Source organism: Hyalella azteca, unplaced genomic scaffold, assembly GCF_000764305.2.
Source record: "Hyalella azteca isolate HAZT.00-mixed unplaced genomic scaffold, Hazt_2.0.2 contig5182, whole genome shotgun sequence".
Taxonomy (NCBI): domain Eukaryota; kingdom Metazoa; phylum Arthropoda; class Malacostraca; order Amphipoda; family Hyalellidae; genus Hyalella; species Hyalella azteca.
The window spans coordinates 94,515-101,603 of record NW_025935380.1 but is presented as its reverse complement, the minus strand read 5'-3'; positions in this window follow the sequence as shown (position 1 = coordinate 101,603).

Below are 7,089 nucleotides of genomic sequence, written 5' to 3'. Positions count from 1 at the left end.
TGTCCTAGCCGGTAGACGTCAACTCAAAACTCGTGTTTACATGGATGCAAGAAACAAAAAAAAATGAATAAATGAAAGAAATTATGGGAATTGAATCGTTTACTCATGACTTCTTAAATTGACTTTCATTATCAACTTAATGTATGCATGTACGTATGATTTTACGTTGATGTCACTAAAAAACTAGGTCTGTGAAATTCATATTTGTTACATACTATATTTGCATTAATATCATATTATTGTTTTCTGTAATTAAATTGTACGTTTAATTCAGACACGCTTAGCTATCTTCGCTCCTACAAGCCTGAAACCTTTGCTTCAGTTGCCCGGTGATTTTCGATTTTCTTTACGCATTTTTATGAAGTCTTGAAGAAGTCTGCCTTATACTTCTTCGTCCACAAGATCCTTGCAGGTCTGAGTACGTGACAAATTTTACTGTCCTCTCGATGTTCAAAATAACTATTTTTCAGGCACAATAAGAGTCTTATTTTGGACACTCGAGTTACCCCCCAAAACGCGGCGAGCAAACAGCGTAGAATTTTGTTATTGCTGAGACCCTTGGTGTCAAAATAACGTTTTTCATTGGCTCGGCTCCTGGCGGTGTTTGCCCAATGATAATAAAATTATTGTGCAATTATTTCAGTACGGTGCGTTCGTTTACGAGCCCCAGGCCCGATATATTGCATTGTTTCTCTGAGATGAGGACAGTTATTTCCAGTCTAGTCTCGAGGCGGCCAGCAGGACGACAAAATATTACGAAACGTTTGCCGCTCCTAAACCTCATGGGATGAGAAGTGCAGTCTTGTGTGTCGGATGCAGCCGGGATATGCACTAAAGTTTATTCTATTGTTATATAGTATAATTATTATCTTGGTGCTATTTATTGTAATCTTAATCAGGTATAATTTTTAGCGTGAAATAATGCGTAAAAATATATGTTATTATTATTATTATTAAATATATATAAGTTATTCATGTATTTTTAATTAAAAATTGTCGGCAATTGCAAAACAATTGTTGGAAATGTGATTTTTCTCATAAGTGGGTTTCAAATTCGGATTGAATAATTAATTCTTCGGTGAATAAGAATAAAACTTTAAGTGAAAAATATGGGCGTACGAATGTTGGTTGTACACAATTCATGTTGTAAAATATCGCTGCATTTTAACCAGAATCGAATGCTTCAATAGTATGCATTGTCAAAAAACTTATGCATTGATTAGAAATCGGTTTATCTTAATCCTTTTGTTTTCATTTAAATTTTAATTACCGTTATCATTATGAAAATAACGTTTGCTTTGATATGACATCAATCCTCTTGCGGGTCTCAATTACAATGAAGGGAAACGAAATCACGGCGGCAAATCTGTCATCAACGAGTTACTTGACGAGGCTTCAGCGAGCGCGACGAGAGCTTCAAAGAAACTATTTCTGTGACGTATCATATGTCATGCTATGATGTTCACACATCATGCTATGCTGTTCACTTCTCACGCTGTGCTGTTCACCTGTCATGCTCCGCTGTTCACTTGTCTTGTTCCGACGTTCACCTCTCATGCTATGCTGTTCACGTCTCATGCTATGCTGTTCACGTCTCATGCTATGATGTTCACCTTTTCTAGTTGTTGAGGCACAAATGAACAATATATCTGTGAGGCACCATGTGAATGTGAGGCACAATATATAATATATGTGACATCATATATCTGTGAGGCAACATATATCTGTAGGCATGATATTTGGTGAGACACCACATGTCTCTATAGAGCAACAGGGATATATGGTGAGGCACCATATATCCGTGAGGCATAGTATAACCGTGAGGCACAGTATATCTGTGAGGCACAGTATACCTGTGAGGCACAGTATATCTGTGAGGCACCATATATCCGTGAGGCCAGGAGGCGCGAGGCGTGCGCGCCATGCAGGAGGCGCCAGGTCCGCCGCTGGGCGCTGCCCTGGAAGGCTTTACTGCCCCCCTGGGCGACGCCGACAACGAGCTCGTAACTTTATCGAACAGCGCCTCCGATAAACGCATTTTCTCCAGTTTATGAGCAAATCTTACTCCTGCTTCATAAGTTGCGTGCCCTCAGATTACACGCCGAGGGGTGAATGGTACTCCTGTTTCATAAGTTTCATGCTCGTTTCATAAAATCGTTTTAAGATTAGTTTTGGTACTATTTTAATACAAGGAAAGTCATTGTACTTCAATCAGAATATAATTTCTGTCGCAAGTAAGGCTTGAAAATTCTTATACAGTTGCATGACCGCGCAAAATTTGGATAAATTTTATCTCTGCAAGAAAAATTTTGTTCAAGTTCCTTGCCAACTTAAAATTCCCTGCCATAGAATTTATCACAACAATGTTCATGAATAATCCATCTAAAGACGAGACCCTAGAATTGTTGCAATTCAGCCAAAAAATCGGATAAGTAAAAAACGTTTTTTTTTTGTGCTATAATATATAGCGGGAAACTCGATGCAGGTCAAAAAACAAGCTCTAAGGATAACCCTGCCACACAATCTGGCTAGGGACGTAGTAAAAAGTATCGCGTCAAAATTCTTCCCTTATAGAAAGCTCCTATCACAACTCCAAAATGGATCAAATTCATTCTGGGGCCAGGAAAAAAATGCTCAACTCAGAGAAAGACCCAAAGACATTTGGGAATTGAATCAGTTCCCTGTACATACGTAGATTGCCTTATATATGGAATTTAAATATCTCTCATTTGCGAGATTTTTAACTTATACGAGTATGCACGCCGTTAAAGGTTGCATGTTTCTTAGTATTTAGCATTACAAAATTATTAATGCTCGAAATTATTACAGCGAAAAATCCGTTATTAGGTATGGATAGAGAATTACAATAAATTTTCAACTGCAGAGGTTCAAACGATATGATAGAACTTCGAATAATCACCTCCACTGAATTTATTTTTGTCCGCTCACTCATATTGAGCTACAAAGAATATATTAGGATTTTCATTGAATTCAGAATTCAGGTACATAAACCTGACGATTGTGATGGTACCAGAGTTTGATGGCAACGGTCAGACGGCATATAAAAGCAGAATTAAAGGATGCTTCTTTAATAAGAAACTTATTTATTGATGCTAACTTCTTCTAAGCACCGTTTTTGTAGATGATCAATTAATATTATTCAAAGAAATTAGGGACCTTAGGGAACACAGCGTCTCTTCAAGACATGAAGCTGCATTCTATTTATTAAATTTCCAGGATTTATTTATCTATTGCAGAATATTTGAGTAAACTTCCTATGGGGATACCTATAGTGGCTTTTCTCTTGGGTCCTTGGAAGATAAAAGTGAACAGTTGAAAGCTGGTATCTTAAGAGCAAATTCACATGATACATTGTTCAGTAAATGCACATTGATTCTCCAAGGACATTTCAGTAGCTCAGTTTATACAGGATACGCATTGTCGAACAAATTGCAATGAAGTCGATCAAATGATCTTGTATGATATTTATAATATTTCGAAATGTTCTGCAGAAAATATTTAATCGAACGTTTAAATATCTAATTTAACAGTAAATTCCATGGATCTTTCATTTTTTCTTCTTGTTGTTGTGTATCCATCGACGTGTGTAAAAAATATTTATTCAAGGTTTAGAATTTTACCTAATTCTATTTGTTGAGGTTTAAAGATTTTGATTTTGATTTGTCGAAACAAATCAATCCATAACCTTTGCTTGCCAGACTTTCCTAAACACATCAGTATCTTTGAAGAAATTTTGTTGCTTCCCAAGAATTTCCAGGATATAAGTCATACTGATCTCAGAATTATATATAATGATATTTTTTTAATTAAATAATCCCCTTTCTAGAGCATAGACTCACGTTGTCTCGTCCTTCTAATTAATTTCGATTCCAAATAACGCAAAAAAGCATTAACGTCCTGTTGTTACTTCAATAAATTAATTCTCGGGAGAGATTCCCCTGTGCTAAGAGCGAGTATGATGGAGCACTACATCCGAATTATAAAAAAATTATTATTTATAACTATTCTTAATCTGATTTATCCACATGCATGTGATGAAATAATCTAAGTGGCACAATTCCTCTGCAGAATTTTTCTTTGGTTGAGTGAGATGGAACTCTACATCCGAGCGATCGATTGAGTTTATCTTAAAGCTACTCGTAAACTGATTTGTATATATGCATGTGATGCAATGAATGAGTTTCCTGTAATTTCTAGTCTCTATTTTAGTACCCTCGTGTATTCCGGCACTCTCCCTTAGACCGCACACTCATAGAAATGAGAGGCTTTGTCCAAATAGCGATGTACTTTTTTCGCTTGTGTTCATAATTGAACCCCCATCATGACCCTGTTCGGCCCATCAGAAAGGCGTATCATTCCGCTCACTTCTCGGCGTCCGCTCACTTCTCGTTTTATATGTAAGAAAATGTGTCACTGTTATTGGACAACGTGACCCAGTTATGTTTCTGAGTACCCTCGAGTTCTAGCTAATTAAATCAATAAGATTTTTTTCTTGGTCAGGGCTTCCTGTTCACGTCAGACGTTCTGGCAAATCTCGAGCTCATGTAGGACAATTGTTTTTCCTGGTGTGTTTGTAATTTGTGCGAAAAAGCGATTCAATTTAATTTGCAAATGTTGTTCAAACAGTTCGCGAGCTGAGATACATATCTAAATTGAACCTTGCCTAAATATATAGGCTGCAGAGTTCATGTTCATCTACATGAATTGTTGTTGTGGCTTAATGAATTTTTGTTATATGTTTTGTTTACAGAAAATAGTTGTTGATGGGAGCAATTTTGATGCTAATTACGCAGATCGTTTGCAACTGCAGTGAATGAAATTTCAATATGAATTTATTTTTTACATGCTCACACACATTTACATCGCCTCTTGGACCGATAATATCGTTATATACGAGTATGTCTTATTTTACTTATTATCAATGATAGATAATATAAATTTCCCCGTTAAACTGAATATGCAGTTAATGCCGGAATAACATCTTTAATTCGCTTGCTATTCCATCCTCAACCTTAAGCTGTCACTTTGAATATGCTAGTTGCTTTTTCAAATCACTAATTCTACTATTTTTATTTTATTGATTCTAATAACTAGCATTTTAAACGCGGGGTTTATGTATTACCGCAATACATCATGTTGCTCCTTTTTTCGCGTGTACCACCTTATTTAAATTATTCATTTGCATTTTTCCGGTTGGTCCAGCGAACAATGGATACATTGCTGAAATTAAAAATGTTAAATATCCTGGACATGGTTTGGATGAAACAAAAACTTATCTCTACTCTTACATTGTCAGTTTTTCATTGAATTCCAGTAGCTATGCAGGTTTGATCCAGCAGCACTGTACGAAATGTTTAAATCTAGAGTAAACCTATAATGAAGATAACTGTGCGTGTTTGAGTTGGTTGATAAGACCTAAACAAAGAGCAGCAGTGATGGCGAGATGACCAGCGCTGAGGCATGATGACAGATGGGCGCTTGTAATGAAGAAACAGCGCCCTCAGATCATGCCACGACCTCCTTGCGTGCTGCTCTTACTCGACTACCCTCGCTTCTTTTTAAAAGCAATAGGATTTATACTCCACTTATTTAGTAATTGTGTATCATTGTGTGTAGTATCTAAATTTCAAACTATGAATCTTACATTCACTTTTGCTTTAGTGTATTTGGCAGCGTTTTCATCGTAATGTATCTGAGATATGGTTTTAGTGTGCTTTTCGTTACACTTGTCTTATAATATGTCTCTGTTCGCCCTACTAACTAAAATATTCTTTTCCCTAGAACGAAAGTTATCGCGGTATCTTCCCTAATAATTTATTTTTAGTTGCGCTTTCCTTGTGCTTGAATTTTGGTTTTATTTCATTGCTTAAAAATACAATGTGAAAAAATAATTTGATATTCTAAAGCTACGGACGAGAATTACTTCGCAGTTTTCGAGCTTACGGACGTGAATCACTTTTATTCGTTAATGAATTGCATGCTGTTTTCACTCTATACTTCCCCTTTCATTTTCTTTCAGTAGACTTTCGTTGATTTATATTTCAAAGTACGTCTTAAGATTATTTCCTCAGGTTCTTGTCTCTCCTCGTTCTCTCTCTTCACTCCCTCGATCATCAGTTGCTGTTGCAGGTCTAAGTGAACTACAGCCTTGACATACAGTCGCTCACATCTGATCTAATTGTTGAGCTCGAGCGAGACAGGCTCCAAGATTGCTGATTGTTGAGCTTGCAGTCCCTGCAATCAGAATACTTGCATATATAATACATATTATTATTCAGCATTGCATTTAGTGCATAAATATACAATATATATTGATACAATTTGGCATTTAAGTCATAAATAATGAATTGGACGTGTCTGCAACATCTCGCGTATGTGTTAGTAATTGCGCCACACAGCACGTGTATATGTTTAACTTGTAATCCAGGTCACTTGTTCAATCGTGCATCTTGAAGACCTCGAGTGCTCGCTCAAAACTCAAATGCAACTGTAGCAAATATTTCCATCTCTAACGCGTCAACAAATACCGATTGTGAAAATAATTTCAACCAGGGGGAATTTCAGGAGGGTAAGACAACCTTGGCATTTTTAATATACACCAAGGTTGTTCCATGCTGCAAGTTTTGACATCTACTATAACGTATTATTGAATTTATTTCATCAAGTTGCGTGATTTATCAGACAGGCCGTCCTCAGGGACGTCGAGTTGCACTTCAGTCCCGCCGAGTTATCGCTCTCTCTCGCTCTGAGGTCCGAGCACGCGTCTCGACTCAAACAAATGGATTGAGTCCTGTTTTCTTTTTCTTGAGAAATCTTTGGTGGTTGACGCCTTAATTTAGTTTTCATGTTATATAATCATTTATTTACCAATTATATATTTTGTATATATGACGTGACATCCATTGTATATAATTATTAACTTGTATTTCTATGTTATAAATGTTTGACGTGCCTTCCCATTGCATTTATTTTTTTTAGAATGAGTGATTGAAGAATAAAATTGTATTTTTTATCTGTAATTCGTGACACTGGATAAAGAAAGAGATGCAATGACTTACGTTTACGTGC